General features: G+C 37.8%; 1 protein-coding gene and 1 pseudogene across 2 annotated transcripts in view; one reads left to right on the forward strand and one right to left on the reverse strand.

The window, feature by feature from the left end:
• Positions 1-14622, reverse strand: part of Dennd2c (DENN domain containing 2C) — a 76886-nt gene extending 62264 nt beyond the window's left edge. For both annotated transcript variants that reach the window (XM_026394178.2, XM_077791019.1), the window contains exon 1: positions 14552-14622. The gene's annotated coding sequence lies outside the window, so the exon portion shown is untranslated. The remainder of the gene's footprint in view (positions 1-14551) is intronic.
• Positions 19-340, forward strand: LOC144249413 (large ribosomal subunit protein eL30 pseudogene; annotated as a pseudogene).
• Positions 14623-17701: the final 3079 nt, after the last annotated feature.

The following is a 17701-nucleotide window of genomic DNA, read 5'->3' on the forward strand; positions in this document are numbered from 1 at the left end:
ATACAAGGCAGAAAGACGATGGCGGCAAAGATAATGAAAAAGTCACTGGACTTGATTAACTCTAGGCTCCTGCTGGGGTAGTACAAGGGGACTCTGCAGATGATCAGACAAGGCAAAGTGAAACTGGTCATCTTCACCAACAACTGCCCAGCTTTGAGCAAATCTGAAACAGAGTACTGTGCCATGATGGCCAAAACAGATGTCCAGCCATCACTGCAGTGACAATAATATTCAATTGAGCTCACTGTGCAAAAAGTACTAGAGTGTGCACACTGGCGTCATTGAACCAAGCGATTGTAATATCATTATAAGCATGTCAGAACAGACAGGTGAAAAATAAACCATGTGAATCTTTTCTTTAATAAAGCTTGCCAGAGTTTGTTTGACTTCTTACATCTGTACACATAAATGCATAAAATCTGTAGTTAATATAGACATATACCAAAATGCTATTATAATGCTATCTGATCTCTAGATGATAGAAGTGGAGTTTTCTTTTAGTTTATCTATATTTTTTAATTTTAAAAAACAAACTCAGATTATATTTGCATCATGCTTGCTTCAAAAAAAGATTACTTTTTAAAAGATTTATCAAATACATTCTCAATACCCACTTCATCCATAGCACACTGAGAATAAAAACAGCAATAACAGCAGTTAAGCTTTATTAAATACTATATGCTGGTCATTTCAATCATAGTATCTCAATGAACATTCATAGGACTCTTTGGAGTAGTATACCATTTAGGAGTAGGTTTGGGTACATGTAATTGAAAGTGAAAATAGCAGGTGGATTAACCAATACAGGTTCCTATATTTCTGTTATGTTATCCTCAACACATGTCTTCTATGTTCAAGACTCTTCATTATCCACACTAGCTACAGAACACCAGTTATTATACCCACATTCCTGGAAGCAGAAAGGAAAAAAGACAGCTATATTTATTCAGCCTTCCTGGAAGTCCCCTATAACACTGTGTTTATGGCTAACTGACCAAAGCTTAGTCATATAGACTAAATGGAAGCAAGGCCAGGAAGTATAATCTTTTATCCTGTAATGTGCTCAGCTAAAAAAACTGGGCTCTGTTACTTAGAAGAATGGATATCAGAGTAGCCTTCCCCACAAAGAAAGTCTCTGCCACAAACAGGTATGATCATCCTCATTTGCACAGTAGAAACAGAGGTGCAGACTCAAATGGTTGAATTTTAAAGCAATCTATGTACTTCTCACTATATATTCTGTGTCCCATTAGAAAAACATTTGCACAAAAATAAAATACAAGCCCACTCACAGCATACTCACATATATGTTTACAAGGTAGTTTATGATTAAATGAGACTACTGATAAGATGAGAAGGCACCTACTGAAGAGGCATTCCTGGCAAATTGAACACTAGTAATAAGTATTTAAGAAACATCTAAGATGTACCAAAGATAACCTAAAGCCTATAAAATTTTTAATGTAACTTAATAAAGCATATAAAGCCCACTAATCTAATACGTATAATTCAGAGACCAAGTGTACATATAAAATATCGTTTAACCATCACATAGCACCCCAAAAGGTTCTTTCATCTCCTTCCCAATCAATAAACACACCTCCAGGGGCTGGGGTTGTAGCTCAGTGGTAAAATGTCTGCCTAGCACTGGGTTTAATGCTTGGCACCACATAAAAATAAATACATAAAATAAAGGTATTGTGCCCATCTACAACTAAAAAAATTAAAAATAAATAAATAAATAAAAATAAACACAGCCCTGGAAGGAACCACCATTCTATCTTCTATCCAAGAATTATTTTTTCCTGTTCTTGAATTTCACTTAAACAAAAATAATATAGTATATATGTATGTGTACAGCTCATTTTGTATAAAATCTTTATGATTGATTCATTTTACTATGTAATAACAACTTTACTTTTTATTGCTCTATAGTATTCCATTTAATGAAAATACCAATATTTAGCCTGGCATGGTGGCACACGCCTGTCATCCTCCCAGCTTGGAGGATTTTTGAGTTCAAAGCCAGCCTCAGCAACTTAGCAAGGCCCTAAGTAACTCAGCAAGACACTGTTTCTAAATAAAATATATAAAAGGACTGGGGATGTGGCTCAGTGGTTAAACACCCCTGGTTTAATCCCCAGTACAAAAAAAAAAAAAAAAAAAGAAAGAAAGAAAGAAAGAAAAGAAAAGACAATATTTATCCCATTCTCCCATTGATATATTTGTTGATTGTTTCAACACTTTGGCTATTGTGAATAAAGCTGTTATAAACATTTAGGTTGGGTATTACCTAGGAATAGAACTGCTGGGGTACAGACTAGGTATATTTTTAACTTTAGTGGACATTGTCAAAGAGTTTTTCCAGAACAATTGTAGTAATTTACACTCTCACCAGCAATATATCAATTCTAGTTACTCCTCAGTCTTGCTACCACTTGGAATTGTTAGTCTTTTTAATATTAGCCATTCTGGTATGTAGTGGAATCTCATTGCTGTTTCTATGTAAACTTTTCAAATTCATTTATTTCATACCATAATACCATACCTGCTTTATTATTATATAATCATAATTTATTTCTTTAAATTACTTTTCCCCTCAGTATTGGGGACTAAATCCAGAGACACTCTACCACTGAGCTATGTGCCTAGCCCTTTTTCTTATTCTGAGATAGGGTATCACTAAACTGCCCAAGCTGGCCTTGAACTTGTAATACTCCAGCCTCAGCCTCCCATGTATCTGGGATTATAGGAGTGTGACGCCATGCCCAGCTTTAAAAATGACGTTTATACATCAGCATGTTCTGATGAAATTAACTTATACATCAGCATGCTCTGATGAAATTAACTGCTCATCTAGAACTGGTCAGTTCTCAGGCATTCTAGATCAAATGGTAATTTAAGTCATAAAGGTAGACAAAAGATGGGAAAAATGCCAAATATGTGTAGAACAATGGAAGCCAAAGCAAGAAGGTCTTTTAAGAAGAAAAGAGTGAGGGGCAGGGGCTGGAGGTTTAGCTCAGTGGTAAAGTACTTGCCTACCATGAGAGGGTTCAATCCCCAGAACAATAACAACAAAAAAGAGAAAAAATTATATATATATATATATATATATATATATATATGGTACAAATATAACGAAGTATACAATAAATGCAGACAAAAGGGAGAAGAAAGTTGTCTCAAGTAAGAAAGAGATGCTAGGATTCCATGGAGATCTGAGAAGGATAGCAGTTCTTGTAGAAATAGAAGAAAGGTGAGAAGATACGTGCATAATGAGGACCAAGATCAAGTCAAGTGAACTTGCTCATACCTTAGGACCTTAATCTATTAAAATAAAAATAACCATGAATTAGAGAAAAAGTTTGGCAACTTGAGGATATAATCTTTAAGATCTGCTCAACAAAAAGCTGGAGTTAATAGGAAACAAGAAAAGAATATTCAATTGAAGGTGAACAGCATGATTCATAGAATCTGGTGTCCCTGTTTTCTTTCTTTCTTTCTCTCTCTCTCCTTCCCTTTTTCTCTATTTCAGTACTGGAGATTGAGCTCAAAGGCACTCTACCACTGAGCTACATCCCAGGCATTTTTTATCTTTTAATTTGAGATAGGGTCTTGCTTAATTGCCCAGGTTCACCTTGAACTTGTGATCCTCCCTCTTCAGTCTCCCAAGTAGCTGGAATAACAGGCATATGCTACCACACCTGGCCTTGCCTATGAGATTCTTGGGCCAAAGACAGTAAAATTAGTGATTATCCTCACTGGGGAAATGCCTTGATTCTCAATGTGCATACAGAAGGTTAACAGAGCCACGTAACCCAGTGATATCAGGACAAAACTGAAGTCTGGGGCATTGGGGATAGAAGGGGGTGTTAGTGGGGAGAAACTCAATTTGAGGGAAGCAATAAGGAAGGAGGAACACATAATATTAAAAGGGCAAGAGACAGAGTGAGCAGTCACAATTTTTTTTAATTTTATTTTTTTTATTGGTTGTTCACAACATTACAAAGCTCTTGACATATCATATTTCATACATTAGATTGAAGTGGGTTATGAACTCCCAATTTTACCCCAAATGCAGATTGCAGAAATACGTCGGTTACACATTCACAATTTTACATAATGCCCAATTAGTAATTGTTGTATTCTGCTACCTTTGCTATCCCCTACTATCCCCCCTCCCCTCCCCTCCCATCTTCTCTCTCTACCCCATCTACTGTAATTCATTTCTCTCCTTGTTTATTTTCCCATTCCCCTCACAACCTCTTATATGTAATTTTGTATAGCAATGAGGGTCTCCCTTCATTTCCATGCAATTTCCCTTTTCTCTCCCTTTCCCTCCCATCTCATGTCTCTGTTTAATGTGAGCAGTCACAATTTTTGAGGAGGTGGGATGGAAAATAAAAATTTTTCTAAGGACAGTAATAGCAGAATACATTAGTATGGTTTTATACAGTGCGCGCATATGCACACACACACAAAAAAAAAAAATTCTAAGGATCTGGGTCACCTATTGAATAAAATCCTCCTCTTGAACTACAGATCAGTGTTTCATGAACCTTTTTGATCAAAATTCATGGTAAGAAATACATTTGGAACCTACAGAATGGGAGAAAATCTTTGCTAGCTATTTTCTGATAGAGGATTAATATCTAGAATATATAAAGAACTCAAAAAACTTTACACTAAAATAACCCAATGAATAAATAGGCAAAACAGACATTTCTCAAAAGAAGAAATACAAATGGCCAACAAATATATAAAAAAATGTTCAATATTATTAGTAATTAGGGAAATGCAAATCCTACACTGAAATTTCATCTTACACCAGTCAGAAGAATGGCAGTTACAAAGATACAAATAATTATAAATTTGGGCTGGGGATGTGGCTCAAGCGATAGCGTGCTTGTCTGGCATGCGTGCGGCCTGGGTTCGATCCTCAGCACCACATACAAACAAAGATGTTGTGTCCATGGTGGTATGGAACCATGATATGACCCAGCCATGCCACCGCTTGGTATTTATTCGGAAGAATTAAAGTCCTTTTACTACAGTGATACATGCATATCTATGTTAATAGCAGCACAAGTCACAATAGCCAAACTATGGAACCAGCCTAGGAGTCCATCAATGGATGAATGAATAAAGAAAATGTGGTATATATACACAATGGAGTTTTATTCAACCATAAAGAAAAATGAAATTATGTTATTTTCAGGAAAATAGATGGAACTAAAGATCATTATGTTGGGCTGGGGATGTGGCTCAGGCGGTAGCGCACTCGCCTGGCATGCGTGCGGCCCGGGTTCGATCCTCAGCACCACATACCAACGAAGATGTTGTGTCCGCCGAGAACTAAAAATAAATAAATATTAAAAAAAAAAAAAAAAAAAAAGATCATTATGTTGTCAAACTCAGAAAGGTTGTATATCTTCTTTCCTATGTGGAAGTGAGAGAGCTAAAAAGGAAAAGAAAGGTGGGGGTGGATCTCATAAAAATCAAAGGGAGATAGGTAGAGGAAGGAATCAGGGAGTGGAAGGCTGGGAGGGAGGGAGAGATGCTGAGCAGTGATACTGGCCAAATTATATTGTTATATTATGTGCATATGCAAATATGTAACAACAAATCCCATCATTATGTACAACTACAATAGACCAATAAAAAATGTGGGGGGAAGAAATATATTTGGTATCAGAACACACAAACACAAAACTGAAACAGAAGTTTCATAAAAAAAAAAAATACCCTTATCACATGACAATGTACAACATAGTTAAGATCAAATATTATTTTATCATTATTTAAATAAATTTCAAATTCTAAGATAAATAATATTAAAATAAAATAAAAGATTCAACTTCATTAAATAGTCTTTCCTGTTCATAAATTAAATTGCAGTCTGGAACACACAGGACAATGCCATATGCTTATCAGCTTCACTTAGGAGTCTGTTTTATTCTTTTCCTTTTAATTAGGTCAGGGTTGAAAATCCTAAATGGAACAATAAGCTGTTGTGGATGGTAAAAATAACAGTGCACTCTACTTAGCAATGGAAATTCTTCAGCCTTAAAACAAAAATGATAATTGGCAATGTCACATAATCGTTCTTGAGGATAAATGAAGAAAAGCTGCAAGATTAATTTTCCTTTTAGAATATACATTATTTCAATTACTGATGTGATGAGAGAGGCAAGACTAGTGGATCTTTTAGCCAAATCTTCTTGAAAATTTCAGTTTCTTTTCAGGAAAATAAAATGAAAAGACACAGAAATGAGATATAATGATATCTACACATTTTATTTTTTTTTCAAACTTTCTTTACTAAAAATGCTGTCTTGGAGATGTAGAAATAATTTTGAAAGTTATAATGGCTAGATATTGATATAGTGGCAAGTTTGTCATATCCAAACAGTAGGCTTCAACAATATAGCTTCAAAGTTAGTTAACCAGATTGTCAAAAATATTACTTAAATGTGGAAATTTTGTTAGTCAAAAACTTTAGAGTCAGGTGTGGTGGCGCACACCTGTAATCCCAGCAGCTTTGATTATCTGTTCAAAGCCAGCCTCAGCAAAAAAGCGAGGCACCAAGCAATTCAGTAAGACCCTGTCTCTAAATAAAATAAAATAGGGTTGGGGATGTGACTCAGTGGTCTAGAGCCCCTGAGTTCAATCCCTGGTATTAAAAAAAAAAAAGAAAAAGAAAGAAAAGAAAACGTTTGCCAATGAGCCTTTCAACTAGAAAAATTCTGGATTCTTACTACCTACTTAGCTCCCTCTCTCAACAGCTATTAAACTTTGATCCAAGATAGTAATAGGTATGATTAGCTCTGAATAAAATATTCAACATGTCCATGAAATTCAGAAGTTTTCTGTGTGTACTAAAGCTTTGCAATATATAAAACAAGGATTTCAAACAGCACTCTAAGCCCTTAAAACAAATGGGATGGAAAGAACCCAGCAATGACTTGCTGGGCTGTGCATTCACCTATGTCCAGACTATAGTTTTCACTGGAGAAAGTTCCAAATAGTCCAGTGGCCCTGCTGTCCTGGACATTCAGCAGAGAGCAAGAAGATGTCTATACTATCAGCTGTATTGCTTTCACCATCCACTGTACCTCTGTTCCCCTCACTGTAACTCCTTGCCGCTCCCTGGGCACTGGTAGGTGCTTTGAGGAGATAGTCATTAAAATGTAAGCATGAGCCTTGGGGAAAAAACAACAAATCTGTTATCAGCAGCTTCAAACAATGCTTAAAATATCTGCCTTAATTTTCTGATCATATTTGCTATTCTACTAACTATACTTATTTAAAAACTTTTTCTGCAGGGGCTGGGGATGTAGCTCCCTGGAATGTAGCACTTGCCAAGCATGTGCAAGGCCAGTTCCATCCCCAGCAATGAAAAACAAAAACAACTTCCCGCACCCTGGTTAATTTATGAAGATCAACAACTCACTTTTAAAATTCTGTAAATATCCCCATACACGAAGTTAAACATGTAGTTAACAAGATATAGTCAACAACACAAGAAAATCCTCCTTAATTATCTTCACCAACTAAAATCATAATGCAGTTTCTGATTTCAGTGACCCCATCAATGTAGACTGTAAAATATGCACCACACTGTAGCTGCCCCACAAGCACTGCTGAAATGTTTCATAATGGCACAGAATAAAGGTATGCCATCATTAAGAAGGATTTTTTGTTTTGCTTTCTTTTCTTTTTGCAGAGCTGGGGATCAAACCCAGGGCCTCACACATAATAGCCACGTGGTCTACTGCTGAGCTACACCCTAAGTCCAGAAGGCCAATTTTTAATTTTCGCCTGATTTATCATCAAAAATCATAAAAACAAAATTCATGCATTCTAAATGAACACTTCTCTGTACAAAAAAGATACGTTGCCATTTTTTTTTTCTGCCAGTGATATGCAACTAAATAGGATATACGGAATCTTTCTCAAGAATGGTGTTTGAAATAGGAAATTGTGGTAAACTTATTTTTTGTTTTTCTTTGAAAGTATCTAAAAGGTCTTATTTAAAAAGTTTAGGGGTTTGGTGTGTAGCTCAGTTGTAGAGTGCATGAGGTCCTGGATTTGATCTCCAATGTACCAACAGCCCCCTCCTTTTCCCACATTCCGCTTGACCTTGAACTATGTTAATATAAATTAACTTTGTAATGATAACCATGGAATTACAGTGGTGATCAAGTTAACCATTACTCTAATACTCATAATTATTTTGTTCCATATTATCTTTATAGTTTAAATAGGAACCAGAGAAAAGGTGATTTTCAGTAAATACTGTTGTGGAACAGGCTGTGTCATTTCCTCCCAGCAGGCCCCATTATTACAGTCTAAACAGACCCTTATTTAATAAGAACATCAAAAAGTACAGATAAATATTTAAATACAAAATTAAGCCTCAGATTGCTAAGTAACCAATTCAAACATATCCCACACAGCTTGGGGGTTTTATTTTTTTATTCTAATGGAGAAAAAAGAAAAGAGAGGAAGAAAAAGAGAATAGCTTTTAAGATGCAGCAAAAAATAATGCACACACATATATTCACCAAACTGCCCAAAATTTTAACTTTCATACAGGAAAAATTCATAAATATATCATTTCTAGGAATTCAAACTTCAGAGGAAATTAATAAATTCCCTCCATGTCACCTGATGTAAACATTTATTTCTGCTTTGAAAATTATGAAAAGTCAGAAAATTTAACTTTAAAAAAACGGAGCACAAATAATAATCTTTAATATAAATGCATTAATATGGTCTGAACTGGATGTTAATTTTTTTTTAAGCTGCTAACCAGGAGTCTAAGATATACATAAGGAAAAAAAAATCTTGAATTTCTTCCTTGAAAACCTTGAAACAACTAGGAGAGCTAGATGTAAAAATAAATAAATAAATAAATAATAGGTCCTTTAAATTTTTGAAGAATCATGATTTTTTTAAGTGAATTTAAAAATCCAAATATTTTGAAGAACATTCCTTAAGACAGGGTCAGGATGGCCTGCCTGTGGATTAACTCTGGATGCCTTTGTAAGGCCTCTGAGTTAAAAGTGGTTTTTATGTTTTTAAAAGGCTGGAGGAAAAAAAGTAAAAGTATAACATTTGTGATATGAATACTATATAAAATTGAGGTTTTAGTATCCGCAAAGTTTTATAAAAATGCAGACCATGCTTATTTATTTAAGTGTTGTCTTTTCAGCTGTTTGTTTTTATTTATTTTTGTTTTGTTTTGTATTGGTTTGGTTTTGGTAGTTGTGAAAGACGCTAAAATGTTTACTATCTAGTCCTTTGTAGAAAAAGTTTGCTTCCTCTACCTTGAAGACTACATGCTTATTCTAATGATACTACAATTGAGGAAAATATTCTGAAACACTGCTCCTGAAAATGCCTTCAAAATAGTAATATTCTTTTGGTCACCTCAGTGGTAGCAAACCTTCATTCACTGAAGATGAATAGGACTTCTAGAAATGGCTAAGCCATTTGGAGCCAAGACTCAGTAATTCTGGTTATCAAGATGGATAAACAGCAAACATTCATTGACAATCTAAATTTACAGGAGAAAAAGGTTTTTTAAAGCTGTCTTTCTGACTTTTAAGGGCTAATAATCAAGTGATCAGATAGAGAATTGAAAGTACAGACAATGAAAAATATTTTTGTAATAAACTAGAAGATCTACTTTCCCATGGGACTGTGAATTTGCTAAAAAATTTTTTTCCAAAGCAGGACTCCAAAGATACTTCATATAATACACTTCTGGAATAAATGAATGTATCCCTAATTAAATTTTAAAAGAATAGGAACCACATGGGTGCAAAAGTTGTTTAACTTTCAATGAGAACTCATTTCATTGCTTTATAACAAGTTTTAGGACAAAATTAGCATAAACAAATAAATAATCAATTACTTCCATTTACATAAAGCAAATCACTGATCCTTGGTACTCTTTTCTCTTCTAATTCTGTATGTTTTCTTCCTGAGTAACTTAGTCTGCTGTTCCTGCTTCAATCATACTTGTGAAAATAACTGTGAAATCTGAATCACCACTCTCAGCCTTGCTTCTAGACCTAAATATTTCCTTGACATCTCTACCTGAGTATTCCACAGACATTTCAAACCCAATATGTTCAAAACTGAAAAAAAAAAATCTTTCCTCACATTAAAATAAAACAAGATCTTTTAACCATATATTTTCTACCCCCTTCCTCTATCCATGTATTTTCTAAGCTAAGAAACAAAGTCACTTTTCTGTTTCTTCAGAGCCAATTGATTTTTAAGCCCTGCCAATTCCACATCTTCATCTCCCCTATTCTCTCTACCATTACTAGTTTCCTACTTCAGTCCCTTATCTGTTCTTATCTGAACTATTTCATTGGCAATAGTCTTATCTCCCTACCTTTTGTCTCTTTTTTTCCAACCCAGCATCCACACTATATCATCACCATGTTATCTTTTCTAATCACTTAATATATTCTTCTCTGGCTCTCCATTGTCTTTAGAATCAAGTCCAAAGTCCTTGGCATGATGCACAGGCTTTTCAATACCTGGTACCCCCTTCTTTTTATGAGTCATAATGTTTTATTTACCTCACCAGACATTATTTTATAATATATTCCCTACTTAAAAGTATTAAAAGTGCCAGGTGCAGTGTCGCAGGCCTGTAATCCCAGTGGTTCTGGAGGCTGAGGCAGGAGGATCATGAATTCAAAGCCAGCCTTAGCAAAAGCGAGGTGCTAAGCAACTCAATGAGACCCTGTCTCTAAATAAAATACAAAATAGGGCTGGAGATGTGGCTCAGTTGTCAAGTGCCTCTAAGTTCAATCCCTGGTACCCTCCACCCAAAAAAAGTATTAAAAGTGCCAATAACCCTATATTCTATAATAAAAGATTTTGCCCACCTGGACTAATCACTTCATTATTCCAAATGAGGGGAACTGAACCCCACACCTTAACTATCAATTGCAGTGATCCTAAAGTGATCAGCAACCAAGCTCAGCAATTTTCTCTTCCCTGCTTATTTCCAAGCATTGTCCCCTTTAGTCCAAGCACCTGACTTTATAGAAAACCATGTGACTCTATACACTCTGACCTTCAGTGATAACAAACCACAACACTTTCCTCAAACACACCATGTACTTTCACATTTATCCCTGGTTTTCATTCATATCTTCTGTTTCTTTCCCCAACTCAGCACACTCCTATTCATCCTTCAAATCCAAATTCAAACACAGAATCTCTTCTAGAATCTTCTAGAATCTTCCTCCCTACCACAGGTAGAATAATTTTCCCTCATCAGTGTTTCCAATTAAACTCCATCTGTACTTCCGGTATCACACTGAAATTCTAATAAACTGGACTTGTGCACATCTGGTTATAAGCTTCTATCAGACAGGGAAGCATTTTCCCTTCTTGATTCTAACATTTAACACATGGTTTGAGAACATATATATTAAACTTCTTACTAAAAAATAAACACTTGCTTATATTGCTAAAATAATGCCATAATTGTAGCTACTGAGTGAAAATTTAGAAAAAAAGAAAGAATCCAATATCACTCACCAGCCCCCACCCCCAAAAAGTTTTTACATACAAAGTATAATTATATTGTAGCTTGGACCTGCCTTTATCTATATCTTGCAATACCAGTTTGTTCCCTTCTCTCTCTCTCTCTCCTTTTTTTAAGTGTGTGTGTGTGTGTGTGTGTGTGTGTGCGCGTGTTTATTGCTGGGGATTGAACTCAGGCCTCAATTCATGCTAAGCAAGCACTCAACCACTGAGCTATGTCTCCAGCCCCCTCCTCCCTTTTGAAGAAGTTCCTCCTAGAACTCTCTTTTAACTACCCATTAGATTTCATTTGTATCTCATTCACAGTTTTGAAACTCAGCATAGTGCAGAGGTTTAAAATCAGGGTGTTTGGAGCCTGCCTGTCTGATGTGATCCCAGCTCTGCTACTTAGGCTATCTGATCCCAGGCAAGTTACTCAATCTCCTCTATATGACTCCCAAGGAGGAGATCATAATAATGGCACCCCTCATGGTGCTCTAATACATGTAAATAAGCTAATACATGCAAAGCATATAAAACACTGCCTGGCACAGTGTAGGTCCCAATAACTGTGAGTTGATGTTCTTACAATCAGCCTTTTCAGTACTTATTTTAGCCTAAAATGGCAGAGTGTAATCTCCTAGATGGAAAGAATTATATCATATGTGAATACAACATTAAGTGCTAAAACTGCACCTTGGGATAGGTGCTCAATAATGAATGTGAATATAAGGCTTCAGATCTGTAATAGCAACAAATTATAAATTCACAGTAAAACTTATTATAGAGGGCACGGTTAAAATTGGTGTATTAAAGTAGTTTCAAAACACCCAGCCAGCACATTAGTGCATGCCTGTTATACTAGTGGCTGGGAAGGCTGAGGCAAGAGGATCCCAAGATGAAAGCCAGCCTCAGCAACTCAGCAAGGGCCTAAGCAACTTAGTAAGATTCAGTTTCAAAATTAAAAATAAAAAGGGCTATGGATGTGACTCACTGATTAAGCGCCCCTGGGTTCAATCCCCAGTATATTAAAAAAAAAAAAAAAAAAAGATCCGCTGAATTTTTGAAATATGTTCAATAAAACCTCTACTCCATTGAATTTTAGACAGTGGTCTAAAATTCTTTTTATAAGACTCACTATAGATCATTTAAAAGTAATATAACTTGCAGTTTTATAAAACTTGTCTATTTTTTGAAAACTGCCTATTATTAACCAGAAAAACAATGATATTCCTTTATTATTTCTGCATTTAAAAAATCTATTGCCTTCAGCTCATGGTGGCCCACATCTGTAATCCCAGCTACTTTGGAGGAGTGTATAGTTCAGTAGCAGAGCATTTGCCTAGCATCTGCAAGGGCTGGAGTTCAATCCCCAGTGTGGTGCAAAAATAAATAAATAAAAATCTATTGCCACATTCAAAACACACACACACACACACACACACACACACACACACACACATCCAATGAAAGACCAAGAGATACAACTACTACATTTCCTGGGAAATGTAGCAGAAGCCTGGGAAATTACTCACAAACACTCCTGTAAGTATTCCCAGAAGAAGACTGCAGGTTAATAACTACTATTCCCTTTCGTATTTCCCATCTCACCCCTAAAATTCGGGACACATAGAACCATAGTAAAGAACACAAACGTCTGTAATACAGGCGCAGTGGCACACACCTATAATCTCAGCAGCTAGGGAGGCTGAGGGAGGCTGAGGCAGGAAGATGGGGAGTTCAAAGCTAGCCTCAGCACAAGTGACACACTAAGCAACTCAGTGAGATCTTGTCTCTAAATAAAATACAAAAAAAGGGCTGGGGGCTGGGGATGTGGCTCATGTGGTCCAGCGCTCCTGAGTTCAATCCCCAGTACCAAAAAAAAAAAAAGGCTGCACAAAAAATACAGCTATATATTAACTATTAACTTGATTTTAGATAACATAAATCTTCCCAAAAGCAGCCCATCAATTTACAAAAACAAATGAAAGTCTTAGTCTGAAATAATTCTCCCATTTCACTTTATCAGATATCAAACTATTTACCCTTTAAGGCAAAGAAGTAAATTATTTGATTACTACTGAACTTCATGGTGAATCAGCCACAGTAGATATGTGCAATTCTTGAAAAATAGACCACAATTAAAAATAGACCACAATTCCAACAATAACAATTTTGAGGAACAACAGCTTGAACAACTTATTTACCCTGTAAACACATTTAGCATTTTATCTAAAGCACTGTAGGTGAATCATTGGCTTTAGGGTAAAGGTTTACATAGTGCCTGCTGTATGCCAGGAACTTAGTTGCTTTATGAACTATGCATGCTCCAGGTGCGTGGTCAAACAATAATACCTGACATTTGTGGAATACTCTCACTCATCTCATGTGACCCTGAGAAAACCCATAGTTTTCCGAGTTTTACAGTTAGGGAAACGGAGGCCCAGAAAAGTTAATCTGGCGGAGGCGTGACATCTGGTTTGCAAATCGGGCTCAGACTCAAGTCTTTTGACTCATAATCTAATCATCTGCTATGTGAAGTTACTCAAATGCTCTTGAGCGTTCCAATGAGAGATTTTAAAATTAAAATCCTACTTGACGGCTTTCACTATTGTGCTTGTCAGATTCTATTAAGAACCAAAACATTTTTAAAAATTTAAAGTCCGTCGTCTTTGCGCGTCGAAGTTCAAACTCGCTGGCTAAGCCTGAAGAAAGCCGGCGTTTCCTCCCGGCTACAGGGCGCTCCCGGTCCCCAGGGACGGCCTAGCGCCACTCAGCCGTGGGGTCCCGAGCGACCGAGAGGACCGAGAGGCGAGGAATCCCCAAGCCCGGCTCCGCCGCCACAGCCCCCTCTGCGCCCGGCGTCCGCCCGACCTCCCTCTGGCGGACTCTGCCCGTCAGGCTCCCGACCCACCGCAGCCCGCGCGGGACAGCCGGGAGTGGTCGAAGCCCTGGCGGCCTCAGACTCCACCCCGGATCAAGACGCGCTTACCTGCTTGGGCCTCGAAACTGCCTCCTTCGCGGGCCTGCGACGTTCCGGGCCTCCCGCGAGGCGCGAGTCTCCGGGTGCCACTCGGATCTACTCCGCCCGGCCCCCGGCAGGCTCGCCCGGGCCCAGCCGGACCGAGAGCCCCGCCCCTCCCACCAAATCCCGCTTCCTATTGGCTCCCGTTCCCACCCTCGCGCTCGGCCCGCCCGCGGCCCCGCCCCGCACCCCCTGAGGGGATTCTCCCGCCTCGAGTTCGCGCACCAGCCAAAACCTTACCCAGCGCCTCGGTCGCCGCGACGCTAGGGCCCCAATAGGCAGGCAATCGGCGCCACCCGCGTCCGGCGGAGGCCTCCAGCCAAAGCTCCCTCACCCACGCCGTGCCTGCCGTCAGACAGGCCCCACGCGACGGACCTGAACTCTACGTGACGCTTGACTCAACTACCAGCGAGATTAAGCCCGGTTTAAGAGCGGCATCATCTCACTCAAGGAAACTATAGAAATTGTCGCCTGCCCAGTGCTCAGGAGGCTTGCAGTCTCTAGGAAAACTATAGCACCGGTTTTTTTGTTTATTTGTTTTTTGCTTTTTGTGCTTGTTGTTTGTTTCTGGCCGAACTCCAAGAGCAAATATTTCTCAGGCAATTGCCAGACAGCGCCGACTTGAAACGTAGAGAGATGCAAATGGCGCTCCGAGCACCTGAGACTTCAAGTCCCAGGTCAGGGCTGCTTTTGGTATTCACTCCCAGAGAGCAGCCGCCACGCCCTGTTGAGACACACATGCAGAAGCCTCGCCTGCAACACTCCTCTTGTTCAGGTATGTGCATGGCACTGTGCCTGCTGCAAGCGTAGCCCAGTTTCACTTAGGCTGCGAGACTTGGATGAGTGGAGCTGTTTCCCAGGCCCTCGCTCATCGCCCAGCCCCACCTCGCCCCGCCCCATTCCACCCACCCCGCCCCACCCAACCCCACCCAACCAGAGCTTCTAGAGTCTAGTGACCAAACTCTTCCCCCATTTGTTCACATAGAGGTACCAAAATAGAAGATTGCCAGAAAGAGAGGTGTTTGGTTACACTTCACAGATGACTGTCACAAGCCAACTTAGCAAAGCAATAAAGGCAGCAGATCCCAAACTGTTGTGAAGCTATGAGCTGTGGACAATAAGACAGGAATAACATTTTATAATGGGGGAAGGGAGTGACAACATTTTTTTTAAAGTCATGTCCCAGTGAGGAAAGAAATGTGAATGTTGTTTGCGATAAATTTTGAACACTGATCTTTATGAATTGCTCATCCCTTATCTAATATATTTAGAAAGCACCCAAGGTAGTCGTCCAAGATGAGATTTTGAACTTAAAATAGTATGGTTTTGAAATTTATTTTTTGAACTTTGTACTTGGGAAGATAACTGGGCAAAATGAGGCAGATTGAATTCCAGGTACCAGATGTGAAACCAAATGCGGGTTTTGTGGATGTAATAAATTAATTCACATGCATGTATTCTACTGCCCTCTTAAGGATAAGAAGAAGGTAACCCTGTAAGTCTGAGAATTGAGTGTTTAATTTAGCAGTTTGTATTATTTTGATGAGTAGGAGGCCAATTAAAATAGAACCAGGTTCTTGAAGGGACTTACAAATACTCAGTAAACAGACCTTCAACTTCAGAAACCAGGAAGAAGAGTCTTCTTAAACCAGGGCTAGTACAAACATGCCGTCAGGGTTACACCTATGCTTTTGGCTACCTGTACAGAATGTGGAAATAATGCAGGAATTTGCTTTCATTTTTTTTGCACTTGAAACATCATTGTTTTCTGAAATGTTTCACACAACTCTTTATCACATTTGTAGTCCTACACTCCATAGTTCAGTGCTGTGAACCATTTGAAGATAGAAATGAAATCTTATTATTTATAATATTAGTGTCTAAAATAGTATCTGATACTTTAGATGTTGGACCAATAATTGCTTTTTGAATAAGCTGAATGAAATATCAGCCCAGCCACCAGATGGCAACAAGGTTGTGTGTATAGAAAACATGTGTTATTCATCTGGCTAACCGGAATTCTACCTGACCTTGAGTAACATGCAGGTTTCTGAAAGGTTAAATGTATATCTTACCTTGGTAAGCTAAGAATCCTCTTGTAAGATAAATTATCCCAGAGTATAATAACTTATATAACTACTAATTTTTTATATTAGAGCATATCTGCTCTGGTTTTGTCTAAGAAAGACACTATTTACTTGAATGCTATCAAAGGACTTTTTTTAATATTTATTTTTGGGGTATAGATGGACACAACACAATACCTTTATTTTTATGTGGTGCTGAGGATCAAACCCGGACCCCACCTGTGCTAGGCAAGCACTCTACCATTGAGCCACAATCCCAGCCCCTCAAAGGACTTTTTTTTAATTGTTCTAATTAGTTATACATGATAGAAGAATTCATTTTGACACATTGTACACAAATAGAGCACAACTCTTCATTTTTCTGGCTGTACATGGTGCAAAGTCACATGGGTAGTGTACATGTACACAGGGTAGTAATGTCTGTGTCATTTCAAAGGACTTTTTAAGGGTTCTAAAAGCCTTAACCAGGCTTAACTCTATAAAAGCAAAAGTCTATATTCTCCCAATATCAAGTCGTTTGCTTGTTTTTTTTTGTTTTGTTTTGTTTTGTTGTGTAGCTTTCGTAACTGTTTTCCTGAAACTCATGAAAACTCTGGAGTAAGACAAATCTAGGTCCCCACTGCTATACCTCACTAGGTGTATCCTTGGCAGATTATTAATCTGTTGCTGTTGTTCTAATTAGTTATACATAACAGCAGAATGCATTTCAGTTCATTGTACACAGACGGAGCACAGCTTTTCATCTCTCTCTCTGGTAGTATACAATGTAGAGTTGCACCATATGTACAGTCATACATGTACCTAGGGTAGTAATGTTCTTCTCATTCCACCATCTTTCCTACCCCCATGTCGGTTATTAATTTTATTAACATTCCCCAAATGTAGATAATATCTGCCTTTTGAATTTGTGAAAAAGATTAAATGAAATAAAACCAGTGGAACATCTGATAACAGTCTTTCATATAGTAGGAACTCAATAACTGGTACTATTATTATTTAAACTCTACAACAAAAATCTCACTCATATTAG

The sequence above is a fragment of the Urocitellus parryii genome, chromosome 11, assembly GCF_045843805.1.
Source record: "Urocitellus parryii isolate mUroPar1 chromosome 11, mUroPar1.hap1, whole genome shotgun sequence".
Taxonomy (NCBI): Eukaryota; Metazoa; Chordata; class Mammalia; order Rodentia; family Sciuridae; genus Urocitellus; species Urocitellus parryii.